Source organism: Plecotus auritus (genome assembly GCF_963455305.1).
Source record: "Plecotus auritus genome assembly, chromosome: 1".
Taxonomy (NCBI): Eukaryota; Metazoa; Chordata; class Mammalia; order Chiroptera; family Vespertilionidae; genus Plecotus; species Plecotus auritus.
This window is the reverse complement of record NC_137770.1, coordinates 244748360-244770140: the sequence shown is the minus strand read 5'-3', so window position 1 is coordinate 244770140 and position 21781 is coordinate 244748360. Positions and strand designations below refer to the sequence as shown.

Sequence of the window (21781 nt, the reverse complement as noted above, 5' to 3'; positions counted from 1 at the left end):
CCCCGACATAGAGGACGTGTCTCATATTTACACTTTTGAGCCTCTTTGTTTGCAGACATTACAAAGGGCTCTGTGTGAGTTACTGTTTCAGACAGTTGTAACCTTGAATACATAATGAGTTTGTACTTGGCATAATTATTATCAGTATTAGTCTATTTTAGTCTATTACATTGGATGGCTAGCTTGCAAGGTCAGACAGCTAGGTTTATCTTTTTCTATTATTTGAACTAAAAAACAGTCATTTTACAGAACAACAGACTGTCTTAAAAGTGACAGAGTTTATAATGACAGAGTTTACAGAACAAGGGATTCTCTAACAATAGCAGAGAATTTTAAACAGCAGTTTTCTATTCAAGATGGAAGTTACTATGCTTCAGTAGCACCTTTTCTTCCACTGTAATCACCTTTCTTGACCCCACCTTCGACTTGTGAGGGGACACACTGTTCAACACAAGGCAGACGCAAAGGCGAGATGAGCCGCACTGCGGACAAGCACCCAGCAGCGGAGAAGGCCGCCCGGGGGTGGGGTCTGTGGGACCTCTCTCAGCAGCAGCACCCTCTGAAATACACTCTCCGCTTGCTGGCAGCAGTCTGTTATTCTGACAGCTTATTCGGAATGTAATTGGAGGCTTTTCCCACGCATCATTTTATTTCGAGAAAATGTTGTGTTGAGTTATTTGGATTTAAATAGAACTTTCATGATAATAATGCTCACGCAGAAGTGAAGCATTGGGAGATGCAGCTCGTCTAGAAACGTTGGGATAAAAAAACACAGGATGCCTGTTCTCCGGAAAACATGAACCGGGGTGTGCTCCGCGGATCGGGGAGCCTGTATGCCCTCAATTCTAATAGCAGTGATGACGAGGGGCATCGCGGATGCAGCAATGGTTTCCTTTCGAGGAAAAAAGCCAAACGTCGCGTGTATGGTCACACGTTGGCATCCCAGACCAGAAGGGCTGGCTATGGGACCTCAGGCTTGAGGTCACACAGGGGCCCCTACACCAATGTGGACAGAGGCGCAGCGGCTGTTCCCCCTGACATCCCAGCGGGCCGGAGGGCATCACCCCCTGCTCACGGGCACTCGCCCTGCCGCGTGGGCTCATCACGCATCCCCGCAGGTCCTCCCGCCCCGCCCCGCCCCGCCCCGCCCCGCCCCGCCCCGCCCCGCCCCGCCCACTCCTCTCCGCACCGCGGAGGCGCACTCGCCCCGCCCTCTGGGGTGACGTCACGAGAAGGAGCATCCCCCGCGCACGGGGACTTTCCCGCCCCCTGAACCCAACCTGTCTGCAGGACTCGCAGCCCATGGCAGCCTCCTCCTTCCACTCCCGCCCACCCCAGCGACAAGTCCCTTCCCCCCATCCTGGGGGGCTCCGTCCTGGGCTGATTTCCCCTTATGTCCCCCTCCCCTCCCAGGGCCCAACCCGTTTCCCGCCACAACCCTGAAGGAAAAAACACGCAAACACAGGCGGCCCCGATGCCAAAACCTTCCGCGGAGCAGACCCCGCACCGCAGCCATCCGGCTCCTCGGCGCAATCGCGGGGCCTGCCAAGTCTCGGGCTTAGAGGGGGAAATGCCATGTAAATACACACTATTATCAGGCTGCTCGGAATTTTTCGTCTTGGCTCCAAATTGTTTGCAGCCCTGACCAAGGGCAGAGAAGCCTGCCGCTTCCTGCCAAGCCGGGGGGCCGCTGGGAGCCTCCATTTCCTCATCTGTGAAATGGGTGCATCGGAGGGCTACTTCGGGGGGCCACGTGGTGGAAGGGAAACGCAGGGTGGAAGCCAGCACCCAGGACGGGGGAAGCACCCAAGGGCCTATGGGTCTTCTCCCGTCTTGAACAAAATCGCAAACAAAAAAAAACCAACAACACACAAACAAACAAACAAAAACAGGCGGGAAAAACGAGCAAAACTTTACAAGCCGCCGTGGGGGCGCCCGTAAAACCCCAAACACAATTATTTCAGGGGGAGCATCGGGGCTACTGGAAGGGCCGTGGGGTGAGGCAGAGCGAGCGCGGGAGCATCGAGGCGGCGCGGAGGGGAAAAAATAAATTAAATAAATGGTTTCTCTAATACGGGGCCATCTGGCGATTTGGTAAAAGTATTGGGTTTCCCCAGGCAGCCGCGAGCGCTCCCCGGGCGCCACCGGCTCTGGCCCGAATATGACTGGCATGTGGAACCGGCGTTACAAATGGGAAACAGCAGCCCCAGAGCCTGTCCCTAATGGGAGCCTTTCATCACCCAGTTACCCTTAAGCGTCTCCCTTCCTATTGTAATTGGCCCTAAATGAAAAGCATTAGTCCTGTCAATAAAAACTAATGGTTCTACTTACTAAAAAGAAGGGGGCGGGGACTACAAAAGAGCTCTTTTTAAAAGGCAGGAAGGGACTGGCCCGGCCCCGGCTTCCAGAACGTCAGGGTTTGATATTGGGGTGCACAGGGCCTCCGTGGGGAAGGTGATTCTCCAGGAGCGAGTCTGGAGGCGGGGTCCCCATCCGGGCTCTGCTGTACCTTGCTGTGTGACTCTGGAGGGGTGGCTCACCCTCTCTGGGCCTCCCTGATCCTTGTGAAAGGGAATCTAATGAGGCCGCTCTGGCCTGCTCACAGTAGGGCTGGTTTCAAAGATCAAAGAAGAAGCCGGACAGGAAAAGGCTTTGAAACTTATAAAGGGCCTGAGCCCCGAGGAGGAGTCATGGCAATTTTATGGGTCCTGGAGATGGGAGCTGCCCCCAACCCCCCCCCCTCACCCCCACCCCGCCTGGGGCAGTTCAACCGGCTTCTGCCAGGATCCCCAGGATCCGGAGGAAGGCCTGTTTAGGGTCCTGTAGCCACAGGCCCCCAAAGAGGGGCTGTTTGAAATTACACTGAGAAGGCCTTCTCCTTCCGGTGTTGGGGGGGGCGGGAGTAGAGAGAAGACTTGTTTGTGTAAGACTTTTCAGAAATGGTCTAACCCTCTCATGGCCACTGGCCATCCCCGCGGTGGGTGCCCTGGGCTCAGGAGTGGGAACGGTGGGCCGCCCAGCAAGCAGCGCCTAGAGGTGAGGAGTCTGGCATTTTATTTATTTTATTTATTTTTTAAATACATTTTTATTGATGTCAGAGAGGAAGGGAGAGGGAGAGAGAGAGATAGAAACATTCATGATGAGAGAGAACCATGGATCAGCTGCCTCCTTCACGCCCCCCACTGGGGATGGAGCCCACAACCCAGGCATGTGCCCTGACCGGGAATGGAACCCTGACCTCCTGGTTCACAGGTCTAAGCTCAATCCCCGGTAGGCCAAGCCAGTCCAACCCGTGTCACACTTGTCCCCCTGAGCTTCTGTTTTGCTCTCTGGCCCTGGAGAAGAGACAGCCTGGCTCTGCTGGAGGGCACAGCCTGGGGGCGAGAGGTGGGAGGCTCATGTGGAACCTCCTGAGCAGCCCCAGGTGTGTGACCCCGCCCGCCCGCCCCTGCAGGTGCGACTTGCCATCCCATTTGATGGATGAGCCAATGCCGGCTCACCCCCAGGCAGGGAACTGGGTGAACTCAGCCTCCAAAGAGGCAGTGGGTTCAGGTGGGGCCCGGAGCAGGTGCTCCGTTCGCACAGCGATGGTGGCTGGTGGCGGGGGAGGGGGGGGGGGACGGGGGGGCGTTCTCCCCGTGGGGTGGACACTGTGGAGCCCTCACCTGTCAGCCCACACTGCCCACTTCCCAACACCAGCGCGGCCTCTGGTTGCATAAGGGCTTCCTCTGGCCCACAGGAAAAGCTAGAGGTGCTGGGAAGTCCTGTCCCCTGGGGTGCAGGAGCAGGGGACGGGGCCTCGGGGAAGCTGGGGGGTCTGTACCAGCTCCCTCTCCCGGGGGCGGGCTCCCTCTGAGCTGCCTGTCTGTGCTCCTGCAGCGGGCAGAGCCATCACCTGCTGGACCACACACTCCTCCTTCACTGTCTCCCGGTCCCAACCTCACTCTCCCTGGCCCTCAGATCTTCCCATCCCTCTCGGCTCCTGCTTCTGGGAGACTCAGAAGGAAGCCGTGCAGGTCGCAGGCTATCGGCGCTGGAAAAGGGCCGATGTGTTCAGGTGCCGGCGCGGCTGACTCGCAGGGAGGTATCAGCCAGAGGAATCAGCCCGACACAGAGGTGCACTGACAGCACGACTCCGTTTCCAGGAAGCTTTAAGGGAGGCAACGCTCATGTAAGGTGGAGAGAAGTCCAGGCTGCCGACTTTATAGGCCCGGTTACCTGGACGCAGGCAGCACCCATCACGCCGCGCTGTTGCTGTTTCTGTAAGATTGCCGTGCTTATGTATGTTACACCTCAGTTAAAAAACAAAAAGGAAATCAACTCCTCCTTTGAGTATCCCGTATTTCTGCGTATTCTCTCTTTCTCCCGCTTTGTCCAATTATCCTCCCGTGTGCCGTCCCTTCTCCCGGACTCTTCCCCACCCGCTTTCTCCTGCCACAGTGCGCCTCTGGCCTGTCTCCTTTGCCGAGGAGAGGAGTTGGGAATCCAAGAAGGAAAAAGAGCGTGAGTAGGGCGGGGTCTGCTTGTTACCATCATCAAAGTGCTTCTCTTTTTATTGCCTCAGCTTCGTTGCTTTTGGGTCTTAAATCAAGATTTTTCTCTGTCTGCCAGTTTGCAAATGGACCGATTTCTACCAATTGGCCTTAACCTACACACAAATCAGACTCACAGATAAAAACAAAAGCTTTCCAGCCGACACAGCTCCGGTGTTCCGTCGCAGGCCCTGCCGCCGGAGCGCTTCTGGCGGTAAAATGAGAAAGCGAACCTTCTCCACGCAGCGTGGATGGTCGTGTTTCCCTGGTTACGCCCCAGCCGGTGCCAAGAGCAGGCTCTCATGCCCTCCGCCGGGATTCCAGAGGCCGCTGCCTCGGCCTGCAACCGGGGAGGCCTTCCTCGGACCCCGCTGTCAATCAACGTTTAATCCTGGCCCAGGAAATGCTGGGCTGCAGCAGCCCGGGGGGGGGGGGGGGGGGGCTGAGCCCACCCACCCCCAGGAAGCCAGGGAAGGGGCCCGTCCTAGCTCTGGGCCTGCGGACCCACCACAGTCCAGCGACACATGCGATTTCCCGCGTGGCGGGATCCGGGGCTCAATCCGTGGCACCGTGTGAGCTGGGAGGTGGGAAGGGGGTGTCCCACCCTGGGTGAGCCTGTCTCTCCCCGACTCTGCCCCATAACTCAGGTGCACGGTGTGTGGCTCCCTGACTCAGCGGCCTCCCCGGGCCGTGACTCCTCTTCTGGGTGGCACGCTGGTGAGCACAGGACCCCGGGGCTCTCCGGAGCCCAGCACAGTGCCAGGTACACGGCAGAAACTCAACGTTTGTTGAATGACTGCGTGAGGGCTGACTCCAAAGGACCCCCGATCAGCAGGGGGCCGGGTGCCAGGGAGGGAAGGATCAACGGTGTCCGCCAGGTAAAGCCTCAGAGCAGGGCAGCCTGAGGGAGGCGCGGGACATGCAGGTCCCCCTGCTCGTTCCCATGTGGGCCCCCTCAACGATACACTTAGAGCCCCCCTCCCCGCACCCCCCTCCCCCGCCAAGTGCTCAAATAGGACAGTCAAATGGGAAGGTGGGACCGGTGTTTCTCAGGGCGGCCCAGCCTGCCCAGGATGGAAATGGACTGTGGGGTCCCCAAAGCCCAGCACCCCCTCTGTGACAGACGCCAGAGGGGCCCGGCCTGCACTCACGCTGCAGGGGACGTGGGATGGAGGCTCAGCTGCCAAAGGTGTGCGCTCGCCCCAACAGAGCCTACCCCAGGGAGACTGGGGGGTGGAGTTTCATATCTGGTGATTGTAGAGGAGCTGGATGTGGGCCCGGCAGGGCCGCTCTCCTCCTGCGAGGCTCAAGTCCTAAATAGCACAAGGGAACCCCAAGTCGGACTGAACACTGAGTGTTGTCTCCCCACAGACAGCCCTGACCCCCATCAGCGAGCTCAGCTCCCTGGGGGGCAAAAACGCCTTCCTTCTGTCCTAAGACCCAGACACTGTAGCTATGAAAGGAATAATACTCTGTGTGAGTCAGCGCTTTTAAGGAATAATACTCCATGTGAGTCAGCGCTTTTAAGGAATAATACTCCATGTGAGTCAGCACTTTTAAGGAATAATACTCGCGTGAGTCAGTGCTTTTAAGGAATAATACTCGCGTGAGTCAGCACTTTTAAGGAATAATACTCGCGTGAGTCAGTGCTTTTAAGGAATAATACTCGCGTGAGTCAGCGCTTTTAAGGAATAATACTCGCGTGAGTCAGCGCTTTTAAGGAATAATACTTGCATGAGTCAGTGCTTTTAAGGAATAATACTCCACGTGAGTCAGCACTTTTAAGGAATAATACTTACGTGAGTCAGCACTTTTAAGGAATAATACTCGCGTGAGTCAGTGCTTTTAAGGAATAATGCTCTTCGTGAGTCAGCACTTTTAAGGAATAATACTCCACGTGAGTCAGCGCTTTTAAGGAATAATACTTACGTGAGTCAGCACTTTTAAGGAATAATACTCGCGTGAGTCAGTGCTTTTAAGGAATAATGCTCTTCGTGAGTCAGCGCTTTTAAGGAATAATGCTCTTCGTGAGTCAGCACTTTTAAGGAATAATACTCCACGTGAGTCAGCGCTTTGCAGCTTACAGACTTCTCACCTCCGTGAATGCCATCAGTCCCCTCAGCAGCCCAGGGCCGAAGGGGTTACCGCCCTTCCTACGCTGAGCACACCGAGGCTCAGAGAGGTTAAGTGACTGACCCGGGTTGCACAGTGCATGTCGGACTTTTAACCCTAGAATGTCTAAACTCAAAGCCTATGGAAGCTTCATGAGAATAAGACTTTTCTATCTGGAGGACAAGGTATTTTCAAAAACCATTTAACGATGGGCAGGAAGCAGCTTCTGGCTTTTATGTGAGGAACCTACCAGAACTGTACGGTATTTCCTTTCCAAGACAGACTCCTAAGTGGCTTTGCTGGTTCTGTGTGATTTTCTGGGATGAGCCCTCCTGCCCGGTCTGCTCGGGGGGGTCTGTGGCCCCGAGGGGGCGGTGGTAAAGGCCGCTCTCTGAGCCTGGTCCTCTGAGGCGCCCCGGGTTTGCTCCAAGTCACCACCGCGGAAGGGGCAACTTTCCCACCATCGTGTGATGGCAGATTGCGGGGAACAGAGGTGAAAAAGGATCACGCCGTGTTTCTCCGTGGGCCTCAGAGGAAAGTCCTGAAAGTGAGCTGTTGTGGCGGAAAAATGACGGTCTGCGTGCCAAGGCGCTCCCGGTGGGCGGGCGGCGGGTGTTTGGTATTCCTATGCTCCCTGAGAAAGCATCCACAGAAGCACCCCCTTCTCGGGAAGCAGCCACGAGGAGAAACAGCTGCTCTCCCGGGTTCTGCCGCGGTGCCATTTGGGACCATGGATACGGTACTAAACGTCTCTGTGCCTCAGTTTACCCACATGGAACATGGGCGCATGAAGACCCACCCCCCAGGGTGGTCTGAGGGTATAAACACGGAGCAGAGGGCAAGCCCCTCGCCCAGGCCTGACGTATGGCAGGCACGGATCGATGCCCCTTTTCCGACCTTCCTACCCCCCCCTCCTCCCCCACCGCTTAGGGAGCACCTTCTGCTCAAACCGCCACGTAAACCGTGGGGACTCCTTCGAGGCTTCTGCCGCTTCTGGGCACGGGGCAGTGAGGGGAGACCTGGCCATTTGTTACCTGCCACAGGGCAGGCTGTGCTCGCAGCCTCGCCACCGCGGTGCAGCCGGCGCCCCGAACCTTGCCCAGTGAGTCGCTGGAGGGCTTTGTGCTCAACTGGCAGGAAGTCCTCATCTCCTTCTCGAGGACCCCTTTCCGCCCACCTGAACCTTAACCCCAACTCGAACCTACCCCACTGCTGGTCTCAGCGTTGTTTGGGTCCTTGAAGCTCCCTCAGTCTCCAAGGGGTTATTCCTGCCTCAGGTCCCTTTGGCGGAGTGGACTCTGGTCTGTCTATTGCTGTCATTGCGCCTCATGGCCACAAGGTGTCACTGTTGAAGGTGCACTTGGTGCAGTTTGGCTAACCCAGTGGTCGGCAAACTGCGGCTCGCGAGCCACATGCGGCTCTTTGGCCCCTTGAGTGTGGCTCTTCCACAAAATACCACGTGCGGGCGCGCACGTACAGTGCGATTGAAACTCCGTGGCCCATGAGCAGAAGTCGGTTTTCGGCTCTCAAAAGAAATTTCAATCGTTGTACTGTTGATATTTGGCTCTGTTGACTAATGAGTTTGCCGACCACTGGGCTAACCCTTGTCCTGTGGCGTGCTTGCTGCCTGGGGCTATCACGGTGCCCCACGCTAACCACCAACAATGTAAGTCTTAAGGTTCAGTCTTACGTTCCCATCTCAGCCATTGTTCCCCAAACACGACCACTGTGCAAGGGTGATTGGGTCCGGAATTTTCAGAATAAGCCTTTGCCGGACGTTGGGGCGTGATTTAATGCTGGTGGGTCTTGATCCGGCATCTAGAAGGGTTCAGCAATCTGGAGAAGGCTGTGCGTAGATTAAATACGTGTCCAGAGACTAAACATAATTTTGAAAGGCATTTGGGGGGGGCAGAGGAGCCTGGCTGAAGAAACCAAGTTCTTCTTGTCTCAGGACCCCTTGCTTTTTATTAACACAAATTGTCCTAAAGCAAGGTGGAGATATACACTTCAAAGGGTAGGGTTTCTTCTAGAAGCATTGTCAGATTGGGGAATAGCTTATGGCTGTTCAGGTGTTTGGCCAGTAGGAGGCAAGAACATGTAGATTAAGATGCCCTGAGCTGTCTGGCAGCAAACAATCAACCTATTCAGGTTTGGGGAAAATGCCTTTAGCCATTCCAACAGGCAATAACATATGTGACTCAGCCCTTGTTGAGTCTCCAAGTTCCATCAACCTTTTGATGAAACTCTTGCAATTACGACATGCTGGAACTGGCTTCCAGCAAGCCTTCACTTCTGATCCAACCAGTTTTCTCCCGGCTAACTCTCCGTGATGGTTAATTTTACGTGTCAACTTGGCTGAGTCACGGTGGCCAGCTATTCGGTCAAACGTTATTCTGGATTTTTCTGTGAGAGCATTTTTGGATGAGATTAACATTTAAGTCGGTGGACTTTGAGTAAAGCAGATTGTCCTCCATAATGTGGGTGGGCCTCACCCAATCAGGTGAAGCACTGAACAGGACAAAAGACTGGCCTCCCCCAAGTGAGAAGGAATTCAGCCAGCAGCAGTCTTCAGACTCAGACTGCAACCGCGGCTCTTCCCTGGGTCTCCTGCCTGCCAGTCCCCAAAATCATGGCAGCCAATTCTTTAAAATAAATGTCCCTCTCCATAGACACACATCTCACTGGTTCTGTTTCTCTGGAGAATCTTGACTAATACATCCTCCATCTCTGGGCCAGGTCACCAGTCCTGACTCCCCTGACTGCCTAGCCAGTTCTCCTTCGGGCCCTGATGCCTTTTCCTACCTGCAGATCTCCCTGGGGGCGGCCTCAGTCTCTCCTGACAGGCCTTCAACTTGAAAGTCAGAGAACTGGGCCCCGGGGCTATGTAACCAAAGTGCCACCTTCCTCCTAGGTGTCCGAGCCAGGAGGGCCCATCCATCTTATCATTTCAAACTCTGAGAGGCCCTTCAAGATTCTTCCCTCCCTCCCCTAAGGGCTGAGAGTCCTGGCAACCAGAAGCAATACAGACAGGACCGTGGTGGGCCTACTAAGCGCAGGCTACATCCATTTCCCCACCTAACTGGATTCTCATTCCCAATGAGAACTGGGCTTAGGGAAGGGAGTCGCTTCTCCAAGGTCACCCCGCCGGTCAGTGGCGAGGCTAATATGCCCCTCAGAGGCCATAATAACATTTTAATAAACATTTTATTTTTAATAGAAAAGTAAAATTGAATCTGTGCCTTAATCGTCAGCCTACTTCGACTATCTTGGGGCCAGACTACACCCCAAACTTTTAAAACCATTTTTTGATGGATCGGCCAAGAACAGAACAGCTTCTAGGGAGAGTGCTTAGTCAGGCCAAGGTAGTAACTTCCAGCGCGAGTCGGCCAGAACACCGGCATGGAAACGGGATATTATCTGTTATTTATCATACTGTTTCCCCCTCATCCCTTTATGAAAAATGGATGGAGGCCCAGAAATCTGAATTGCCACACCTCTTCCAGATGGGAAACATAATATGTTCTCCATTCTGCCTTTCCTGTATATTGAATAAAGTTTATAGAGAGCTCGGCCTTTATTCCATCTGGTTGTTAGGGGGGAGCAGGAAGATCCGACTGTGTCCCAAACCTCTAGGATCAGTCTGCCCCGAGCCAGATATGTGACATTGCGAAGGTCACGTCACCTTCCTAAGCCTCACTAAGAATGAGAGGAGCTCCCCACCCCCCTCCCCCGCCCCCGCCATGGTCCTCCAGCTCCGGTCCTGCACACACACACACACACACACACACACACACACACACACACAGGCTCCTCCAGTGGCAGGAGCCTGAGACCAAGGCCAGTACTGGTAACACGTGCATAACCAGAGCGATGACCAGGCCCAGATGCCACCCCTGGCTCTGACGCCATTGGCTACAAACCTTGGACAACTCATCAAATATCTTGGCGCTTTCTTATCTGTGTTTTCCACATTGATAAGGGAGGGATGATAATGCCGGGCCAAGGCCCATTATAAAACCATGAAACAGCTTATCTTAAAATATTAGGAAGCCGCAGGCCAAGCGCTTCACCGAGGGTCACTCTGAAAGCAAGGTCTGCTGCCTCCCTCCTCGGCTCCCCCACCCACCAAGCCCGCGGCCATCTCCTCCCATCTGGTGCCCTCTCCCCAGGGTGGCCGAGGTCAGCACTCCCAACCAGGCGGCTCCCCTGTCCCAAAGTCTACACTAGAGATGGATGCTTCTTAAAAAATATTTTTGATTTCAGAGAAGAAGGGAGAGGGGGAGAGAGAGAAAGAAACATCAGTGATGAGAGAATCATGGATCAGCTGCCTCCTGCACACCCCCCACTGGGGATGGAGTCTGCAACCCGGGCATGTGCCCTGACTGGGAATCAAACCGTGACCTCCTGGTTCATAGGTTGATGCTCAACCCCTGAGCCACGCCGGCCGGGCTAGTGATGAATGTTTACACAAACAGGTTTGCAAACATATCAGGCTCCTCAAACGGCCGTCTCTACTGTTCTGTGAGCTGATTGCCGGGGAGGGTTTCTGCTGGATTGTCCATCGTTTTGCAGCAACTGGAGAGAGAGGCAGGGCCCCAGAGCTGGCCCCGGAGTGTGACGCCTGGTTTCTGGCTTGAGCACCTGGGTGGGCGATGGGTCCCGTCTCGGGCGGGCGCACCGTGGAAGGAGCAGCGGGTTGGAGATGGGCAGGGAAGATGGGAGGTCAGCTGGGAGTTTCTGAGTCTAACCTCCCGGAGCCGAGACCTAACTGACACAAGAGCCCAGCTAGACCCGGAGGATTTCCCGACGTGCAGTCCCGCGTGGTATCCTGGCGGCCCAGGCCGCAGCACGGCCATCACCGCCAGGGCACGTGGAGGAGTCTGGGGGGAAGGTGAGAATCCAGAATTAATGGGCTACGGGCCCCAAAGAGGCTGTTTCAGCCCAGAAGGAACTGAGTACCTTGAACCGGGGAGAAAGCATTTCCACCAACAACAGAACCAGGAGATTCAGAAGACACGCTGAGTTCAGCGGAGGAAAACGTCTCTGACTGAGCCCATCCCGACGCGAGGAAGAGGAAAAGGCGGGGGCGGGGCGGGGGGCAGGAGGAGAGGCAGGTGAGCCCGGAAAGCCTCTGAAGTGTGGCCACTCACGTGGAGATAAAGATCCTTTCTCTCCCCACAGGGGAGCAAGATGAGAACGTGGCCGAGAACTTGGCAAACGCCAACGTGCACCTCCCCAGTTGTCAAGTATTATCGTTCTTAAAATTAAACATTTTATTTTGCAGCATCAGCTTCTAGACCCCCGCTGAAAATTGTTTAGCTGTCAGCTCACTAGCCCGGCCGGCGTGGCTCAGTGGTTGAGCATCAACCTATGAACCAGGAGGTCACGGTTTGATTCCCAGTCAGAGCACATGCCCGGGTTGCAGACTCCATCCCCAGTGGGGGGTGTGCAGGAGGCAGCTGATCCATGATTCTCTCTCATCACTGATGTTTTTCTCTCACTCTCCCCCTCTCCCTTCCTCTCTGAAATCACTAAAAATATTTTTTAAAATAATGGTCCCCAAATTATTTTATCTGGTGCTCATTTAGTAAAAGCAACTTTTCACCATTAATGCATTTTTATTAATTTTTTTAAAGCATGTTTTACTGATTTTCAGAGATAGAGAAAGGGAGAGAGATAGAGAGATAGAAACATGGATGAGAAAGAAACATCATTGATCAGCTGCCATCTGCACGCCCCCTATTGGGGATCGAGCCCACAACCTGGGCATGTGTCCTGACCGGGAATTGAACCAGTGACCTCTTGGTTCCTGGGTCGATGCCGAGCCACACGGGCCAGGAACATGTTTATTAATTTTTTTTATAAATCCAATGCATGTCCTACTATCTATAATAATCTATAATACTAAAAGGATAATATGCTAATTAGACCAGACATCCTTCCTTTCGAACAAAGCCTCAGTGGTCGAGGTCCATGGCAGAGGTGGCAGAGGTGGCAGAGGCCCCCGGCCTGGCGGCAGCGGGTGGAGGCCAGGGCCAAGGTCCTTGCACGAATTCCATGCACCAGGCCTCTAGTTATTGGATAATATCCCATGACACAGTAAACTAGTTAGGGTACAAGCTAAAACTAACAGGCATCCTCAAACTATGGCCCACAGGCCACATGCGGCCCGCCGAGGACATTTATCCGAAATAAAGCTTATTTTTTAACTTCACTTACCCTAGATTATGGACAATAAATGATATTAATCAAACTTCTGCAATTAGTCTTTGCCGCTGCCTGTCCTGCTTAGCAGCCGACGCGTCCCGGGCCCGCAGTGCGCATAGGAATTTGTTCATAGTTTTTTTTTAAACTATAGTCCGGCCCTCCAACAGTCTGAGGGACAGTGAACTGGCTCCCTGTTTAAAAAGTTTGAGGACCCCTGACTAAGGAGATAGTACAAAGATTAGGGGCTGCCCAGGATCTGAGGGACGGGAGGGATAAACAGGGGAGGGTGGATAATTGGAGGATGTTGGGGGGCGGGGGGTGAAACTACTCCGTCTGATACAGTAATGGAGGAGACCTGACTATACATTTGTCAAAACCTACAAAATGCACAACACAAAAAGTAAACCATGATGTCCACGATGGGCGTAAGTGATACGAACACAACCTATGGGCTCTCACCCATTGCCACAAACACACAGTGAGCGCGAGGGAGGAGCAGAAACTTGTGGGGGGAGGGGGGGGGGACGGGGGTATGGGGGCTGTCCGCACTCCATTCCATTTGCCCATAAACCTAACACTGCTCAACACAGTCTGTTCATGTAAAAGGATGTTTTGCTGACAAGTCATTCGTTCAAGAATTTCGAGTTGCATCACGTCATTTAACACCCGCCTCCCCCCCCCCACCGCCCCGAACGCTTTCTAGCGGCTCCAGGAACTGAGAGTGGCCGCCTGCACACGGAGCAGGCGGCCTAACCCTGCCAACTCCGCGGCCGCCCCGCGTGGACGTGGTGGGAGCGAGGTCCAGGCCCCCTTCCCTCCCAGCACGAACCTGATCCGCTGGCTCCCGCAGGCGGCTGGGAATTCCTCCAAGGGGTGGCCCCGGGCTCTTTCTGTTATTCCTGGGGTTTGGTATCAGCCCCGCGTTGTTATGGGGAGAGGAAGGCACGTGAAACGCTGAACGGGTTCCATGTCATGTTCCGGAATTCAAATATTTCAAAGTCAATTATTCAGCCCTGCGTTCGCGCCCTGTACATCACAACAGACCTGCCCGCGGGCAGGAGCCTGGCCGGCCTCTTGGCTGTGCTGCCAACGCCAGTGCCAGGGCCCCTGAGCGCGGGCAGCGTTCCCCTGACCTGTTGCTCTGACGCCCTTTTTCTCTTTATTCCACACACGGAGCAGGCTCACCAAGACACCCCTCCCGCCGCCTATCCCCCACCCCATTCTCAGGGACCCTCCAGAGGCATCCAGATAACAGCCGGGAGGGACACGAGCTAGCGGGGACACGCCAGGCCCTGTCCTCATTAGCAAACATGTCACTTCATTAGCAAACATGTCACTTCATTAGCAAACATGTCACTTCATTAGCAAACATGCTCACGGGGTGGGCGCTGTGGTTATCCCACTTTCCAGATGAGAAAACTGAGGCCAGGGTAGCCAAGGAGCTCTCTGCTTTAAAAATGAGTGGCAGGGCCAAAACTGGTTTGGCTCAGTGGATAGAGCGTCGGCCTGCGGACTGAAGGGTCCCGGGTTCGATTCCGGTCAAGGGCATGTACCTTAGTTGCGGGCACATCCCCAGTGGGGGGTGTGCAGGAGGCAGCTGATCGATGTTTCTCTCTCATCGATGTTTCTAGCTCTCTATCCCTCTCCCTTCCTCTCTGTGAAATATCAATAAAATATATTAAAAAAAAAAAATGAGTGGCAGGAGCGAAGTGAGCGCCTGGAATTCGTGGTGCGCCCACTCTGAGCTTTGCACTGTGAGGTCAGGAGGAGAGGGCGTGGGCTCGCGCAGCCAGGCCTGGGCTGAAGTCCCGACCTCGACCTTGACCTCGACCTCGACCTCAGCCAGCGATAAGAGCAGTGGCCATTTGTTAGCTGTCTCGTGGTCAATCATTAATGCGGTTTTATTGAGCGCCTACTATGCGCCTGGGACCATCCTAGAGAACTGGGTGAATGAGACAAAGATGCTGGCCTTTGAGTTTGCATTCTTGTGGCATGAAAGGGACAGTGCACACAGGAGTAAGTCCTGTGTGGTATAGGAAGGCACCAGCGCCCCAGACAGGCTGGCCCCCCGACAGCCCCTCAGACAGTTAGCGCTGTGCCGCCTGCCACGTGCACAGGCCCGCGCTCGGGAGGGCCCCTCGCTTGGAGAAGGCTCGGCTGTCTCATCTGCAAGTCCCACATCGTTTTTGAAGCAAACGTTGCTTCCGTGTTCCTGGGAGGACCCGGCTCAGTGCTGTGTGTTGGGCTCACGAACGACAGAGCCAGTCCAGAAACGGAGAGAAATTACTTCGGAAGCCTCGGCGTGAAATGATCCCGGGGCCTTGCGTGAGAATCACGGTCGTGAGTATTTATTTCCGCATCCTAATCCGAGCGCCCTGTCCCGGGCTGGGTCACTTCTGTTCCCAGCACCAAACACGAGGCCAGGCGCAGGGTAAAAACTCAGTCCCGCAAGTGGCCCACTTTAAAGATGAGGACACGGCCGAAACCGGTGTGGCTCAGTGGATAGAGCGTCGGCCTGAGGACTGGGGGGTCCCGGGTTCGATTCCGGTCAGGGGCATGTACCTTGGTTGCGGGCACATCCCCAGTGGGAGGTGTGCAGGAGGCAGCTGATCGATGTTTCTAGCTCTCTATCCCTCTCCCTTCCTCTCTGTAAATATCAATAAAATATCTTTAAAAAAAAAAAAAGAAGAAGAAGAAGAAAAGATGAGGAAACGGAGGCCTGGCGAGGCCAGACCTGGCAGGGGCCACGACAAGGCAGGGAGTGAAGCCAGGACTCGCTGTCAGGTCGGATGCCACGTCCGCCGACGCCCACCCGTTGGGTCCTGGGAACAGAACGACCACACCGCGGGTGCTTCCTGACGTCAAAGCACGTGGTTCCTTTCAGGAAAGTGGGCCTGCCCGCCACTCGGAAACACTGCCCTGTTTTGAGGGAACGTGACGCATGTCCAGGCGTCTTCTCTGAATCTGGACCCTTCCCGTTCGGCCACGGAGCAACGATCTCAGCTGTCTCTGCTGCCCCGACGGACGGCGGAATGAGAGCCGGAGCGATGAGAGCTATTTCACTTTCCGAATTCCCCCCTCACGTCCTGCCTCCTTACGTGACTCTTTGCCGGCCCAGTAGATTCGCTGAGCTCTGCCCAGCGTGACTCCCAGTCCCACAGGCCCCCCGCCCTGCAGTGGGCTGCCGGGTGCCTCCCAAACACGCCAGGCTCTGATCCCCAGAACCTGTGAACGCCACCTTCTGTGGCCAAAGACGGGACCATGCTGAGGATGCTGAGAGGAGTGCTTTTACTGGATCACCTCGGGGGACCCTAACTCCAAGGACAAGTGTCCTTAGTGAGAGAGAGGCAGCCCTCACCAGTTTGATCAGTGGACAGAGTGTCTTCACACCCTCTCTGCGGGGTGTCAAATCTCCCTCTGTCCCTCTCTTATTTTATTATTTTTTAAATTTTTTGGTTAACCCTCACCCGAGGATATTTTCCCATTGATTTTTTTTTAGAGAGTGAAAGGGAAGGGGGGGACACAGAGAGAGAGACACATCGATGTGAGAGACACATCAATTGGTTGCCTCCAGCACGCACCCCTCCAGGGCTGGGATCGAGCCTGTACCGAGGTACAGGCCCTTGATTGGAATCGAACCCGGGAGGGAGGCACCAGCTCAGTGCCCCGGAGGCAGTGGGGAAAGCAGGACTGGGCCGAGGGGTTCTGAACCGCAGCGCAGTCTCGGAAGAGGCCTCAGCCAGTCCCTAAGGGTCAAGCTCTGGGGCTGGGACAACCCCTGGGACAAGGTGGGTTTCTCAGAGTCTGTCTGTCTGCGCGGCATCCGTTAATTCCAGGACCAGACTAACCACCAGAGGTGTTTGCGTGTCCCCCATGACTCCACGCCCGCACTCGAACCACCTCCTCACTCACGCTCCCACACCACGCCAACGTCCCCGCTGCCCTCGGTCCCCCGGACCGGGTCCCAGACGACGGGGGCAGCCCACTAGGCCCCAGAGCCCACTGTGCACCGTCGCCGTCCCGAGGTCCTGCGCTCCTGTGTGCCCGGCCCTCCTTGCGTTTTCTGCAGAAACCCAGCAGCGGGTCTGGCCTGGGTGTCCCCTTCGCTCCTGACAGCCCTGGGGCTTCCCCAGGTGGCCCTGCCTGGCGTGGTGTGGCCCCTCGCCCCAGGAAATGTGATAAAATCCTTCCCTCCAGGACCTCCCTTAGCCATCCCTATGAATTAAAACCCAGCAAGCACAACTGAGATGGGGCCATCAACCCCGGCCTGGGTGCCAACAGCCCCCAAGAAGAGGCTGTGGCGGGCAAGGTGGCTTTTCTCCCTGGGGAAAGGGACTGCTGGCTAAGCAGAAGCCTGAGTAACCAGGATGTTTTCTCCCGATCACTCCAGGTCATCGCTTTGTTGCTGTGCGCAGGGGCAGGAGTCGTGGAGTCCATGGGTCCCTCTGCTGAATGCTGACATCCCTCTTGTTCCATCCCAGATGAGCTGGGTGACCTTGGGACCGTCCCTGAACAGGTCAAGGTCCCCGGTGCCCCCTGGATAAAATAGGTACCCAGAGCTCGTGCCCCCAGGCAGAGATCTGGACACGTCATCTCTCGAGAACATTCCAGTTCCAGTCTGGGCTCTGTAACGATGGTCGCCAATGGAGACCGGGCACTTTCCGGGCACCAGGCATTCCTAACTGCCTTAGATGTAGAAACTCAATCCTCTCAGCAACATTATGGGGAAAATACTGTTATTTCCCCCCAATGTACAGACCAGAAACCTGAAGCAGAAAGGGCTTACGTAACCGGCCCGAGCACAACTAGCAAAGTTGGGATTTGAACTTGAGCAGTCCGTCCTCAGCTCCCACATCTTTATCCACGATGCCTTCTCCGCTCTTGGCACGCCAAAAACGCTGCCTTGGCTTCTGAAGGAATTCATAGAGTGGCTCCAGAATATTCTTGCCCTTTTCTTCCTGTTTCCCAGGGAGTTTGCTCCAACGCAGAATTCCCCCCAGGCCCATTTCATTTGGCATCAAGTATTTTATTGGCCAAACATTCGTTTTATAACATTTCATCTTAGGAAAGTTCAGTATAATTGCACGGCTTACATTTTTCACAGAGTGGTTTTCACAGGGGAAAAAGCCGCTTAGCAGAGCCGCAGTGGCTACACCAGGAGGTAAAAGGGGAAGGCAAGTCTCTCCTGGAAAGTACTTCTCCCCTTTCCGCCCCGAGACGTGCCGACGCAAAGTTCCCAGCGGGGTCCGCGCCCGCATTCAATGGAGGGTCTTAGGGTGACAGCAAGGAGGATGCATTGCCATTTCAATCTCCTGGTTCCATTGGAACTGGGAGGTCAGAAGCAAGTGAGCTTAATGCACAGAAGGTCAGAGCGGCTTCAGAATCAGCCACTGAACCTTATCAAGAAACGGCGGTGCGGAGGCACTGCGTCTTGTCCAACGACACCCAGCCAGTCGGATCCGGTCTGAACCTGGATCTGCTGGGTTTGGCTCACGTCGTCTCCCAGAGGTCCCGGCCGAGGGAGAAGCAGCCGCAAAAATAAATGAAGCAAGGTTTGAACCCGATTTTTATCTTCGACGACGCAGTGGTAGGGTTGAGTCTTAAAATGTTTCCTTTGCCGAGAGAAACATCAATGTGAGAGAGACACACCCGTTGGTTGTCTCCTGCAGGGGCCCCCAAACGAGGCCCGGGACCCAGCCCGCAACCAAGGCACCCCTTGACCTGAATCGAACCGGAGACACTTCACAGTGCTACGCTCTATCCACGGAGCCAGACCGGCTAGAGATAAATATAAAAGTTCCTGATGTCCATGCTGAAACCAGTTTGGCTCAGTGGATAGAGCATCAGCCTGTGGACTGAAGGGTCCCAGGTTCGATTCCGGTCAAGGACATGTACCTTGGTTGTGGGCACATCCCCAGTAGGAGGTGTGCAGGAGGCAGCTGATCGATGTTTCTCTCTCATCGATGTTTCTAACTCTCTACCCCTCTCCCTTTCTCTCTGTAAAAAATCAATAAAATATATTTTTTTAAAAAAAGTTCCTGATGTCCAGAGATGTAGATACAAGGGCATCCTGTGAGGGTTGGTGACGTGATGAGATTATGATGGAGATTAGCAAAGGTGTTTAGTTCATCTTTTTCCCTCTTAGAAGATAACAGCTCTATGAAGACCTCTCAAATCCCATCACCTGGGGAAAATGGGTGTGGTCTTCTGAGACTCAATTAAAAGCTCCAAACTCACTCTTTCCAGAACACAAGGCGTGTGTTTGGAGCTTAGCTGGTTGGGGATACTTCTGAGAGCTACTGCCACCACGCTTGGCAGGCTGGATCCCGGAGCCAAGTTCTTTGTATTAATCCTTCTCAAGCAACTACTGCCTTTCTTGGACTTGCACTTGGTTCCTGCCAGTTGAATGTTCCAAGCAGTTTGAATAAGGAGAAGCTCAAACAAGAGGAAGGGAGAGGAAGAGAGAGATAGAAACATCAATGATGAAAGAGAGTCCCTGAATCGCTGCCTCCTACAAGCCCCCCACTGGGGAGCGAGCCTGCAACCTGGCCATATGCCCTGACCTGGGATGGAGCGGAGACCCCTTGCTCCGTAGGTGGACACTCAACCACTGAGCCAAGCCAGCCGAGCAGCATTTATGTTTCAGAGTCATCGTTCAGACAGTTGTTTTTAGAAACGAAGCCTGGATGTTGCAGATGGTACAAAGCGAGTGCAGAAGGACAGGTACCAGCAGCTGTAGGCCCCGCGCTGAGAGTTCCTGTTAGACAGGAAAACGTCGTTTCACTGCTACTGGCCTAACTTAGGTGAAGATGGAACGGAGATCTTTGTCCTCTGACTTTGGAAATCTCATTTAACTTCACACTGGCCATGTCCAGGGTTCCAAGTCCTCCCCCTCCGGCAGAAACGTCGAGTGGCCCTTTCGCTGAGAGCTGGTGCCACACTCAGATCAAGGTAGTGAAATCCCCCCACATGTGGACCGTCCGTAACTTTAGCTTTTGCTGGGAGGAAATGGGTGAAGTCATGCAGAGTTCAGCCTTTTCATCAGGAGCCAAGGAAAGACTGAAAAGGTGTTTGAGAGGAAACCCAAAGGGCTGGATGAAGAAAGCGAAGATTACCTGTCACTTCACCTGTTACCGGTCAGCTGTCTACAGAGTGAATTTGGGGCAACATTCAAATTCTCCATCCTGAAGGCCCAGGGAGAAGAAATCAAAGCTGTTGGAGAGTCACTGGGTGCTGGAAGCCAGTTCCAGCATGTCATAATTGCAAGGGTTTCATCAAAAGGTTGATGGAACTTGGGGACTCAGCAAGGGTTGAGTCACATGTGTTGTTACCTGTTGGGAATGGCTAAAGGCATTTCCCCAAACCTGAAAGGGATGCATTAAATTGATTGTTTGCTGCCAGACAGCTCAGGGCATCTTAATCTACATGTTCTTGCCTCCTACTGGCCAAACCCCTGTGTAGGCTATTCCCCATTCTGACAATAGACGAAACCCTACCCTTTGAAGTGTATATCTCCACCTTGCCTTAGGACAATTTGTGTTAATAAAAAGCAAGGGGTCCTGAGACAAGGAGAACTTGATTTCTTTGGCCAGGCTCCTTTGACCCCCCAATGCCTCTCAAAATTAAGAGTCTCTGGACTCTTACTTAAGTTACACACAGCCTTTCTCCAGATTGCTGAACCCTTCTTAATGCCGGAACAAGAACCCCGGCAACTGGGCATACAGGTTTGTGCAAGGCAAAAGCTGGGGGTTCAAAGAATTGATCCGTAGAGATTGTCTCTAGGATGAAGCCCACAGGCTGCTCCCTGGTGACAAGCTGACCCTCTTCTGTGAGGTGAGTGGGTGTCAGATTCCGTCACCATTTCTGGCCAGAACACCATGAAGATGGTGAAGGTTCCCGAGTGCCGGCAGGCCGGTAAGCTAGGAGGACTTTGGGAGAATTCCTGGTCCACAGACTGTTGTGTGTGTGTTGCTGGCCAGGAACTCCAGGCTCACAACGCCATCTTAGCGGCCATTCTCCAGTGTGTAGCGCCATGCTTGAACACACAGTGGAGGAGAGCAAAAAGAATCACGTTGAAAACACTGAGGTCGAGCCTGAAAGGAGATGATGTGCTTCATTGACACGGGGAATTCTCCGAACCTGGACAAAATGGCTGGTGGTTGGCTGGCAGCTGCTGACAAGTATGGCCAGGAGCCTTTGAAGGTCATGGGTGAGGACGCCCTCAGCAGTCACCTCTCCCCGGACAGCGCTGCAGCATTGCTCACCGTGGCTGACCTCCACAGCGCAGATCAACTGAGAACTCGGGCGGTGGATTTCACCAGCTCTCCTGCTGAGGATGTCTTGGAGACCACGGGGGTTGGCTGGGGGCGGGTGGGGGCGCGGGGGGGCAGGCAATGGTGGCGTCCCATCCCCGCTCGGTGGCTGAGGTGTACTGCTCTCTGGCTTCAGCACAGGGCCCCTTTCTGGAGCCCCTACGCAGCGCCTGAAGCAGCCCTGAGATCACGCCTGCTAAACGACTCCCGTGATGTTCCAGAAGCACCAGCCACTGTTGCTCCATGGACCCCCAGGTAGACAGGGCGGTCTGTGGAGCTTTGACCCTGCTGTGGGGGAAGACTGCATCTCCACCCAGATTTCTAAAACAGCATTGTTTCTTGGTGAAAATGGTGGGGGGAGCAGGAAGGGCCGGGGACTGGGGGCTGCTCAACCTGATGAAACCCCGTGGCTCCTCGCTGTGTTCCCTGTGGCCTGACTGACTTGGATCCTGGGGGGATTCTGTTTAGGCGCCGGCCCCAAGGACACCCTGCGGTGGTATTTGGAGAAACTTCCGGCATCTGACTGAGCAGAACAAATCGTCAGGTGCCTATAGCTAAAAGGAACACATTGCTCTCCAGGTCCATCCGTGCTGTTGCAAATGATGGGAGTTCTTTCTT

The 21781-nt window shown here is 54.5% G+C and overlaps 1 pseudogene across 1 annotated transcript; it reads left to right on the top strand.

The window, feature by feature from the left end:
• The first annotated feature begins 19718 nt into the window (after positions 1–19718).
• On the top strand, positions 19719–21348 carry LOC308242239 (speckle-type POZ protein-like; annotated as a pseudogene). The gene is made up of 2 exons: positions 19719–20065; positions 20553–21348. The product of its transcript is annotated as a speckle-type POZ protein-like (transcript).
• Positions 21349–21781: the final 433 nt, after the last annotated feature.